General features: G+C 35.9%; 1 protein-coding gene across 1 annotated transcript in view; it reads right to left on the reverse strand.

The window, feature by feature from the left end:
- LOC117403174 (small ribosomal subunit protein uS5m-like) overlaps positions 1-10,622 on the reverse strand; it is a 54,061-nt gene extending 43,439 nt beyond the window's left edge. The window contains exons 1-2 of the mRNA XM_034921173.2: positions 10,557-10,622; positions 5,521-5,655 (exon numbers count right to left, since the gene is read on the reverse strand). The gene's annotated coding sequence lies outside the window, so the exon portion shown is untranslated. The remainder of the gene's footprint in view (positions 1-5,520; positions 5,656-10,556) is intronic.
- Between the last annotated feature and the right edge of the window lie 1,041 nt (positions 10,623-11,663).

The raw sequence follows: 11,663 nt of genomic DNA on the forward strand, positions 1-11,663 counted from the left end.
CACTCACTAAAGTTAAAGGGTATATCAGTGCTACATGAAAAATAAAACAAACTATCCCACCTTGCTGTTCCAAATGTATCTGGTCCTTGTATAATAATCTGTATGCGTCCAAACATTTGCATAATGCCGCACTGCCAATGTCCAAAATCATTCTTCTGGAGCATCTCTTCCGAGCCAAAAAACTTGACTTCCGCGTGTACTGTCAGATGTACTGGCGCATGCCCAATGAAGAGTTGTGTAAACTATATTACCTCAGCGTGGAAACACACTAGTACATGTACATGTTTCCTTTACATGTACTAGAATGGCTGGGAAGCCTATTGTTGTTGTTAGGATTTATTATTATTATTATTATTATTATTTTTTTTTTTTCCTTCCACCCAAATTACAAATGCCTATAACTTTTAAACGCCTGCACCAAAACTCACGAAATTTGGCACAAATGTGGAGGACTATGGGATGTTGTGCCGTGGTCAATATGGCAGCCTTTGGTCACATGGTGTGGCAGCCATCTTGGATTTAATGAAAATTTTGGGAAATTTTCAAATACTAACCAGGGCTGTCAGTATACATCATAATGTAATATAAAGAGAGTGTGTGTATATATGGTTTAAATGCAGACACTTGCATAGCATTTAAAAGTTCACAAAAAAATTACCAAAACACATCCCTATTACTTACTAATTGCCAATGTAAGTTATACGAGAACTGAAGAGAAGCTCCATAACTCACAGTCAAAGCACATTGACAGACTTATTTATGAAAAAAAGTCACAATATTTGAGTAATTACAATAAAAACCATACAATCTAAATTATTCCACATTAACGTTAAAAAAAATAAACTTTTCCTCTTTAACATTTAATGCTTATTATGAATACTGCTGACATAGCTGAAAGATGTAGTGTGAATATATTCAGAATGCTAAAGTGTAAAATTGGTGGTCATGTAAACAAACTGACTGATGGCTGAAGGGCAGCAGTGTGGAGTACTGGTTAGGGCTCTGGACTCTTGACCGGAGGGTTGTGGGTTCAATCCCAGGTGGGGGACATTGCTGCTGTACCCTTGAGCAAGGTACTTTACCTAGATTGCTCCAGTAAAACCCAACTGTATAAATGGGTAAGTGTAAAAATAATGTGATATCTTATAACAATTGTAAGTCGCCCTGTATAAGGGCGTCTGCTAAGAAATAAATAATAGTAATGGCTTGTTCCCATCTACTGTCCCTAACCTCTGTCAGCGAAAAATAAATGCACTGCAGGCTGATCTATATCTGCCATGGTGTTCAGATCTTACTGTCATACTGCCAGACTGTCAGATCTCAAGCCAGTTAATTGTATGATACAAGATTAATTCAATCAATGTCTCTAGGCAAGACAACTCCAACCTGTTAGATGCAATATGGTTATGCCTCACGTTGCTGAACAGACTAAAATCTGCAGTCATTACTGATTTCTCTTCTTCCACATCCTTGTATTTATTAAATTGTCAATGTTATACTGTAGTATAATGAGAGATCTATGAAAAGCTATGATGTACCAACAGAAATCTTGCACGGTCAACTTCAATTTCTACAAAGAAATAGAAATAACATTCCTACTGTACATGAACTCTTTGTAATTGATCCATACAGAATTAGTACACCCCAATTATAAATCCAATGGATCTGAGGTTTTATATAAACCCTTTATTACAGTATAAAATAGTCTTACAATGTCTTGAATAAATGCCTATCTTATGTATCATAGTATAATACACAAGAAAAAGTAGCCTCAATGTCCTACTAATTGTTTGTTTTTTTACATTACCCCTAATATTGTATGATGTTTGCCATTATTCTGAGTAATTCTGGGTTCTGTTGCTCTAATATGGAGTTCTAATAATTTTTCTCTTCTGTAAATCTTCTTTTACCGGGCTCTAAACCTGCTCAGAGATTGCTTGGGGACTCTTACATGCCAGGGGTGATCAGGCTTCTTCATTCCATTCAAACCGTGTGAAATTGTGATCTTGCAAATCTGCCAGCCCTACCTTTTCTATCTATCTATTTAAATGTAGAGTGGATGGGGCTGGTAGTTATCTCCCGCTCGGGAAGTCACTTTGCAAAAAATTGAGGCAATATCTATACAATACAAATTATAACCAGTAAAGGTACCAGTTTTCCAGTTGTTAAATGTTTTCTGTATATTAATTCTAAATTATTAACAATTCAGTTTAAATGGATAATACATGTAGGAACACCTCCTAAGAGAACACTTTGCCTAAAGGAACACCCTTGTGGTGAAACAGATCTTGAAAAAAGCCTGAATCAGACACAAGTTGCTGAGCAATTTGGTGTTTCCCATTCTGGTGAGTTGCTTCACCATTCTGTTAAATAATGTGCATGTCTTGTATATTGTAAATAATGTAATTGTATGTAAAAATAATGTGATATCTTGTAATTGTAAGTCGCCCTGGATAAGGGCGTCTGCTAAGAAATAAATAATAATAATAATAATAATAATAATAATAATAATAATAATAATATATTGCTGCTGCTTTTTGTAACGTGTGTAGGGGTGCTGTGTTAATTTAGTTTGACAGTTAGGTTATTAACGTTAAGTTAACCCTAAGTAACGCCCATTATTTTTGCCTCTGTCACTGCCATAGCCCAAAACACACCTGCCAGTTATTTTCATAGTAGCGATTTAAGATTTTTGACCGTGTTGTTTTGCTTTAGTTTTATTAACGTTAGTTTGTCTGTTACTTTATTATTATAGTTTATTAACATACACTTGCCTAATTTGATTATATCGCTTTACTCAAAAACCGAAGAAGCTGTCTCTTCTTTTGTGTTTCGTTCTTTGCTTGTTTGATATTTTCCATTTCGCAATTTGATCAAAATAATTTGCTCAAAGACCGAAATAACGTTTCATTTAATTTTTTGATCATTTGTAAATGATCAAATTGCGAAATGGTTATTTTTTTAGGTGACTGACAGAATCCTGACTATGAGTCTGACATATATACACATACTGTATACAGCTCTGAAATGCAGAAAGATAGACAGATGGACAGGCTTCTCCACATAATCTGAATTGAGTCTAATATTCTCAATAACTTTGGCTAAAAATTCAATTGGATTCAAATTGGATAAGTGGTTATTTATATACAGTATGGAGTACTCTATTGTGTGACTTACATACTACATCCTTGCCGCCGAGAACTGTCGTCCTCCACTGCCTTGTTGGAAATGGATTCTGCCTAGTTGGCTGATGCCTTATAAATATATTATGACCAACAATTTCGTAAGTAACACACCCTGTCTGAAAAAAAGTGTCACTGCTGTACAAATGGAAACTAGACAAAAATAGGCAACTTGGTATTACATCAGACCAGATTTTCATACCTGCAGTTGTATAATATTAAAAATGTATTTGGTTACTAGATTTTCAGGCAAAATGATAAATGGAATCAGAATTTCTTACAATCTGTCTATATCAGCTTTTCAATAACATACCAGAAAAATAAGGTTACCTGGAATATATTATTTGCCCCAATAGCTCATATACAGCATAATTCACATGCTGACCAATGAAAAGGTAACTTTTTTATGAAAGTACTGTACACACAGTAATTTGGAAAGATTTTTCCGTTCATTTCAGAAATCTAAGGTTATGAGCCGGTGCAGGCATAGGTAAAGTTGTATCACGACATCACCGCAGGGGCCATTACCTTAACGGCCATTACAGCGACTGCCCATAACAGTGCTATGACATCACTGCGACGAACATTACAGCGACTGCCCATAACAGCGCTATGACATCACTGCGACGGACATTACAGCACCGACCATTACAGCGACTGCCCATAACAGCGCTATGACATCACTGCGATGAACATTACAGCGACTGCCCATAACAGTGCTATGACATCACTGCGACGGACATTACAGCACCAACCACTACAGCGACTGCCCATAACAACGCTACGATATCACCGTGCCGAACTACAATTCAATTCCCAGAAGACTCTGTGAAGTTCACAAACACGTTACTTACCGGGAACTCCCCCCACCCCCCCAGTATGCAGGTTTTAATATGACCTAGCAGTGTCAGGAAGACTCATATTGCACAATTGCAAAGCAGTTGCATTCCAGGTTTTGCTACCAGCCCCCAATCCCATTTTTCAGAGCGTCAATTTCTCAAGGAAGAAATAAAAAACAGTGGTTGTTGTTTCCGCTATTTTGGCCACAAAACTGCCTTTGGTGTGTTTCTTTTGTCTGCCGCCGCCACAATATGTAGAAACGTTCGTTTGCCCGTTTGGCAGAGCACCTAAAAATGTAATCCTGTAAGCTGCTGTTGAATAGATTTATACCGTGTGTGTGTGTGTGTGTACAGTGGTCGTCCAAAGTTTACAAACTCTAATTTATGGAACTGTAACACCCTAAAATTAATGTTGAATACATGTATATAGTACATGCCTATAAACACCTCTATTTATTTATGGTAAATATATGTAGATGGTAAATTCCTAAAATCCCCCTATTCTTCTGTTTTCTAATATAAAAAAAGTTCCCAAAAAAAAACTGTTACAGTTACATACTGCTTTGTTTGTGTTGTGCTCTTGTAGCCCTGAATAAATATATTGTAACCACATACAAATATATATAGCAAAACACGTGCTGAATATCATTCTGCAACAAGTGATAAACAAAAAAATATTTGATATGCAGCCCAACTACATAAAAAATACAGGTTTTACTTAACATATTTACCAATCTAGTTATGATGGAGCTGTATGGGAACAGTGAAAAAAAACTAGTGTTCTGCAAACAGAAAATCAATCAAGTCGGTCTCCATGTTTGCTCAGTCGACTGTGACTGTCCTAGCTGTCTACGCATACCGTGACGTCAGACGCAGACTCCCAACTGCAACGCAGACTTTTTAGGAGTAACATGAACGCAGCCACCAACTGCACTCATCGCCATTTACCATGAATAGTTCTCAAATACGAATGCATGACAGCTGCGTCCTTTTACTGGTGAGTTGACTCTGTGGTGAACCCCGCTCTGACTGCGTGTGTGTCCGAGTTCCTGGTAAGTGCCGCTATTGTGAACTTCGCAGAGTCTTCTGGGAATTGTAGTTCGGCGCTGTAATGTCGTAGCGCTGTTATGGGCAGTCGCTGTAATGGCAGGCGCGGTAATGGCCCCTGCGGTGATGTGGACTCGCTGTTGTCATGTAACCAAGTAAAGTACCTTGATCTATTCTCTTTTCTGGTCTACTACTCTCCTGTGCATTAGAAATTCAAAACCAATTTCAGATTACAGCAGTACTTGGCAAGCTGCTTGTTATGATTCCAGTTGTCCTCAAATGAAACCGTCTAGTTTGGTAATGCTTCTTTTAAGGAATTTAGCTTTATTATAAACATACAGTAATATACAACAACCAGCTGTTAAATGCTTCATGAATTATTGCTTACCTAAGATTTTTTTTTTTTTTGATGAGATAATAATTTGATAAATATCTGCTAATGGATCACTTACATTTGTTAAAGAAGCTGCCGTGTCTGTATTGCTGCACTGCAACATTAGAAGCTGCTGAGGAGATGCACAAGTTTGTTCGTAAAGCCTGGGACAGGTGCGTGTATTGACAGTTGCTCCCTGGTACAGCGACACCGCCTAAAACAGAGAAGCACAAATGATGAAGTAACACACGGGCATAGTCCAAATAATACACTTGCAAACTGTACAGTGGTGGGAACTAATTTAAATCTCAGCAGTGATAGTGTATATGATTTGGAACACACTGTCTTCATTTTTTTTTCAACAGGTTGGGTACCAGCTTATCTTAATAATAAAAAAGGTTATGCCTAAGTTGTTTCTGTATCATGTGTCATGACCTGGTCACGTGATTAGAAATATAAGAACTGCTGTACTTCTTTCATTTAATCTGCATTTAACCATAAACAATTCTTCATATAAATAAATACATACATTTAAAAATAACAAGCCAATACAGGGGTTAGCAGCAGATACAATAATGTCTGCTTTATTGTTTTTTATTGATACACTATAAGTACATTACTAATACATTTCCTACCCTTTACACTAAAAACAAATTAACACGTCAAAAAATATATACAAAAATATTAGGTAAGTCCCTTCTAGGGTTGTACAGCAATACCATTGAGATGCAAGATTTAACCTACACTTCTGCCTCCATACAGGGATGGAAATAAGACTCCTATAGCAGTTTGATCCATTCCTGGTTTAACAGGACACATCTGAGCTTGTTATCTATACACTGGGGCTAATCATGCATATATTAAAACCAGGAATGGGTGAAACTGCTATGCAAAATGAGTCCATCCCTGCCATATCAATCTTTCTTTCTAATTTATTGATATCACCCTTCTCGTAAATTCAGAGAGTGCCAGGGCTGAGATCTGTAAAATACATTTAAAGGCCAATCAATAGGAATGTATATCAGACTTCAGAACACTTTTTTACTGCCCTGATTTCTAGGAATGCAGTGCTTGAAACCTGCACAAAAGCATAAATGGTGCCATTTTTTACCTTAAATTAATCTCCAGTTCAATACAGAAATAAATAGAAGTAAAGGGTTAAGGCTACATTATTAATCTACTGAGTGAGCTGACCATTTATCCAGAATGACATCATCCACCCAAAGCACATACTTTACCTGACAAAGTACAGCAAAACACAGAGAGAGCCCAGGGCAAGAGACACACCAGCCACCAAAGGTAATCACTCTTAGCTGGTACCATTGGGAGACTGGTCTGTGTGAGTGCCAGGTGGTATAGCTCAGCAGGGATTCATACCAACCACTGAACATGCATTAATAATAGCTGAACTACTCTTTGTTGTTGCAGGGGTTATCATGCACTTTGGATCACCATATTCTCATTCAATTTGGGCAAAAATACTTCTTTTTGATCAGCACAATATAAAGAACAGTTCATCATTCAAACTACTCCCTGTCAGTATCTTTTTAATTTATGAAGACCAATGTAAAAAAATATAAAAAATAAATAAAGTTTAAAAGGGTGGTGGTATTAAGACCCTCCACTGTTAACATCATTAAAATAGGCCCCTCTATATAATATAGATATAAGGAAGCATTTTTGTTTTTTTAAGAGCAAATGCCCAGAGCTAAAGCATTTTAGTCTTTTTAGGCTGCCACTGACACATGCCAGACCTCATCAAAATTGTAAGCATGCTTCGGTAATGAGAAACGTGCTAGCCTCCAGCCACACCAGAAATCAAAGTCACAAAAGAACTATCTTCAAATGGATGTACTGCACATTAGCCAGTAGCGGTTTTCGGCACATGCAGCTCATGCAATTAGATGGAGCCCTGGTTAGCAAGGGGGCCCCTGTTGTCATGGCTCAGTTACAGTAGAACCCCTAAATTACGAACACCAACGTTATGAACTGACTGGTCTACCGAACACCCCACTTTCAACCGGAAGTACGCAATCACTCAACAATGAGTGCAATGCAACCAGATAGGCCCTCCTATAAGCACCATGCTGGTCATGGAAAAGGCAAAATTACTGTACCAACAAATGTATCCAGAAAGGTGAGGCAGATTTCAAAGCAAGTACAGGCAAATTTACAAGGAACATTTTAGTTTTTAAGCAAAGCACAGTTTTTTTTTTTCAAGCCACAGGAGGCAAGCTGCACAAATGCATTTTGTTTAAAACAAGCACTACGTTAACCCAGGTTTTCATGGACATTTAAACGTGTGTTTTACTACAATTATAATTTCAATGGTAACTTAAATGTAGCATTTTTCCATTTATGGTACTGTTTTAAAGACTTTAGAACCATAACAATATGAGTATTGTATCACTGTACTGTATCCTTGTATTATTTGCCAGATTGATGATAGAGAGCAGGTGTCCACATTTAATACAACTATTGAAAATTCAGTTTTCAGAGTTACAGACATTTCAGACTTACTAACAACCTCCATTCCAAAGGTGTTCGTAACTCTGAAGTTCTACTATACTATTAAAAAACTTATATTCACCTCAGGTCTGCACCAAAATGAATGACTAGCCATTTTACCGTTCTTTTTATCTATACGCCACAACCCATAAACAGAAAAAACACAGCGTGTTGGGGTTTAAAGGCATGCGCAAGTTTATGTCCATATGTGCCGCGTAATCATGTCACCCACCATTTAACCTAAAAACGGTAAGACATTTAAAAATGAACGAATTTCGACACACTGCAAGCAAAGTTTGCTTGTGCGTGCCGCCAGAGCTGCAAACTTGAGGGGGATGTGTACAGTGTCTCACATGCATAGGAATGAACCTGGAAACAAATTAAAGTAAATGCGTTTCCAGCCAATATCGTCCTCACCTCTTGAGAAGCTTGATTACATCTTCAGGGAAATTTGCTGGACCTGCATCCTAACCTTAGTATTATTGACTTGCTACTGTGACAGGCACAGTCAAAAGCAGACGCGTCAGGGGAGAAAAGCTTTTCTTGTCTGAACATGAAATAAAAAAATAAAAAAATACTTTCTACAGTGTTACAGGGAAGTTTGACTGGACTAGGGCAGATATCGATCGTGCACCAGATTTGCCGAAAACGGTATTATTCAGCTATAATTGCAGACATTGTCGCTGCGAAAGCATGAAAGGTTCTTTTCTAACTATCTCTGAGGGTGTGTTTTTTTGCGATTGCTGTAGTAAAATGCAATACATTTAATAGTGTCATTGTTGCCCCGTTTGAAAGTCATGGTATCGTAGTATTACTGATAAGAATAAGGAATAGGGGCCCCGGAATCAGGCTCTGTATGGGGCCACCGTGGGACAAATGCTGCCACTGACAATTGCACACCACCTTTTTTTTTTTTTTTTGGTAACTTTCATAGTTTAACTGCAAAGAGCAGTACAGGTAGATTGCAGAAATACAAGATCAGATTGAAAGAATCTAGGGCTCTTACCTAGCAATAAGTTAAAGGGCAATGGCAAATCATCTGAACAATTCATTGCTAGTTATGAATGTAAAACATTCTCATGTTAAAAAGGGCTCCTAGTCTTTTAAGAGTCATTACTGTACATGACTGTGATACTGTAGGCTCCATTTCTTTTTCCAATTTACATAGATGGTAACTGAGAAACAACGGCAAGATTAATAATTTACTTATTACAGCTAACACTTTTCAATATTACATTTTTTGTGACTGATGGTAAACTAATATTGATCCATATTTCAGCCAACAATGCATTATTTAGATGTTTAAAAGCAAAGAATGCTAAAATAATTCCATGTTTTTTTTTTTTTTTTTTTTTTAAATCTAACTGATATTTATCTGCATTCAGCAACAGTTAACATACAAGTTTGTCATATTCAACTGACTGCTGCAACACAACATAAGCATAAAAAAATGTGTGTATAATAGCTGTATAGTTAATCTGACGTGAAATTAATCTATTAATGTTGGTTATGTTAAAGTTGATTAAAACTTAAAAGTGAAAAAACTAAAAGTGAAAAAATAGTAACGGTACCCTTGCCTATCATGATCATAATATGATTTCTGCAGACTGTAAAGCAGCTGTAGCTAATTATTATATATATATATATATATATATATATATATATATATATATATATATATATATATATATATAATCTCCACACACCTGGTCTGGCGCTATGTAGCCTGCCACATGTCTCACTGCAACTAATGGTATAGCAAGCAGGTATTTTAATTCTAAACATGTCATCTACTACACTAGGTTAAGAAAATCTCATTGCAACCCTTGCTTTACATTTTCTGTTAGATTTACACTTTCCTTGGTCGTTTCACCTGGAGTGTGCAGTTGATGTTTTTATTTCAGATGTATGTGTTTTTAGTCTTATTATTCTGTGAGTATTCTGCCTTGCTCCCCCAGAACTGAGCAGAAAGACACTACTAAGCTCTGACATATTGCAGTTGCACATTTCCTTATGCCAGAATGGAATTGGTGTTTTAAAACACTGTACTACTAAACAATGCTTTTTAAAAAATGTTATGTAGTCCCATATTAAAATGTTAATATGGGACTACATTTAAAACAAATGATACAGTAGCATTCACACTTTATCCCTGTTATACCGTATTTTGACGTAGCTTATACACGTTATAACTCCGATAGGATCTCATAAGCACATTTAACAAAAATGCCACATACAACCGAGAGAGAGAGAAAGAGATTTTCACCTCTGCAAAGAATAAACCTATTTCTGTCTTTCTGATTCCTCTCAAATTAACACATTTGAACTTAGTAGTATTATTTTAAGATCTGTTTAGAACATCCATGGGGGGAGGGGGGGTGGACTACACACAAAACATTTACTTCAGCTCAACACATGCTGATGTGACGTCACACTACCACGCAGTGTCAGAAGTACACCTAAGTGTTCAGCATTCTGATAGAGGTTGATACATTCTGAAACACAAGCAAATTATAAAACCAACAGAAGTCCTTCATAAAGCCCAATTTAAAGACCTTTGCATTTCGATATAATACTAGAATTAAATAAAACCACTGATAAATGTACCTCTCAATGCTGTTCGGAAAGTAGAGCAGATCAATCTGGCGGCCGCCATGTTTCATTTGGAAACCGCCTGTTGCAACAATTAAAACTGACACTATTTACTCTTATTAACGTATCCGTAATAAAGTAGTATATTGTATAGATGTATTAAATATTATGAACATTGAATGATTTATATTTGAAAGAACGGCGGCTTTATTCTCAGAGCCTGAGGTCCTTGGTAAAGGACCAAGATGATTTTGAACAACTTTATTTAAAATCGCTTATACAAACGTTTAAAACCCTTGTGGAAATTAAATATATTGCAATATATTGGGAAAATATGTTGACATATGTTTCAGTATACTAGAATATATATATTGAGAATATATTTACAGTTTGTATATGTTTCCAAATACATTTTTCAGTTGTGTAAAATCAGAATGTAATTTGTTTACCTCTAATATATATATATATATATATATATATATATATATATATATATATATATATATATATATATATATATATATACACAATGTTACAGTCAGGATTTGGTCAATCACTGACAAAAATAACCATTTTGCAATTTGAGCATTTACAAATTATCAAAGAACAAAATGAAACGAAAAAGAAGAGACAGCTTCTTCGGTCTTTGAGTAATTTCAAAATGTGCTTTGAGCAAATGCACAGTCCCCAAACAGATTTTGATGATGCTGCTCAATCTGTGAATTGCAATTTGCGGGGTGTTAAAAATGGGCATCAAAGGAAATACAAACTTTTTAATATCTTTTTTTTTATTGAATTAATATAAAATCAGTAAATTATATTTATGAGATACATGTCATTGATTCATTATTTATATTTATGTATTTATTATTTATGCAGGAAGTTAACCAATTGAGACCGTGGCCTTATTTGCAAGGCGGTTGTGGTAAGCAGTTTAGGAGGATGGTCACCTCAAACATTAAACTTCAAGCGAGTTTGAAATAACATTTGTAATGTTCTTGCCTTATTATTTGGAAAATACAGTTTTAGAATAAATAACTAACAATTAAAAATGTATTGTTTTATTCATATTATAAGACCACTGCATACACAGTATTTAAATTGAAAATGTCAATCTACGTT

The sequence above is a fragment of the Acipenser ruthenus genome, chromosome 5 (assembly GCF_902713425.1).
Source record: "Acipenser ruthenus chromosome 5, fAciRut3.2 maternal haplotype, whole genome shotgun sequence".
Classification (NCBI taxonomy): domain Eukaryota; kingdom Metazoa; phylum Chordata; class Actinopteri; order Acipenseriformes; family Acipenseridae; genus Acipenser; species Acipenser ruthenus.